This window comes from Mandrillus leucophaeus, unplaced genomic scaffold, assembly GCF_000951045.1.
Source record: "Mandrillus leucophaeus isolate KB7577 unplaced genomic scaffold, Mleu.le_1.0 Scaffold536, whole genome shotgun sequence".
NCBI lineage: Eukaryota > Metazoa > Chordata > Mammalia > Primates > Cercopithecidae > Mandrillus > Mandrillus leucophaeus.
This window is the reverse complement of record NW_012105764.1, coordinates 2,782,222-2,783,094: the sequence shown is the minus strand read 5'-3', so window position 1 is coordinate 2,783,094 and position 873 is coordinate 2,782,222.

Genomic DNA, 873 nt, shown 5'->3' with positions numbered 1-873 from the left:
GAAACTCATTGGTAGCTTGATGGGGATGGCATTGAATCTATAAATTACCTTGGGCAGTATGGCCATTTTCACGATATTGATTCTTCCTATTCATGAGTATGGTATGTTCTTCCTTTTGTTTGTGTCCTCTTTTATTTCACTGTTGCTCAGCTTTTATCTTTGTTATATCTCTATGTGCTTTTTTCAGGAAGGAAATATTTGGTGGGTTTAATAGGCTGATTATTCTAAATCAAAACCTTTGTTCAACACTGTCTTATGATAATTAAAAGAAAAATACCGGTTTGTTGTAAAGAAAGCTATATTTGTATTGTTGAAAGACTTTTTTTCTAGTTGGTATAGTCAATAAACATACTTGTACATTTACATCTAAAATACTAAATACATATCCAAGAGTGTTCAAATATCTCATGATCTGGTTTCTTTCTGGTAATTCACTCTAGTATGACCTAAATAACTGTATCTGGATTATCAATAGATTCCCATCTAACTCAGTAAAAAAGGCAACACTCTAACTGTGGTCTGTCGGGTCTTTCATGATTGATCCAGCTGTTTCAGTCCCCCATCACCCATGATCTACCCAACATCATTTTCCATCCCCCCTCCCCTGTATCTTACTCTTATTGGCCACATGGACTGATTTCCTTTTCTTCAAACGTGCCAAGCACTCAAGGCCTTTGCAATTGCTACCCTCATGATTGGGATACTTTTCCTTCCGTCATCCGGATGGCTGGCTGCCTCATTTTCTTCGAGCTTTTGCTTAAAATATCCCTTGATCAGAAAGGCCTCCTAAACCACCCTACGTATACTACTTCTTCCAAAACTCTTTCTCTCTTAACCTGTTTCATTTTCCTTCATTGCACTATCCCCATCAAA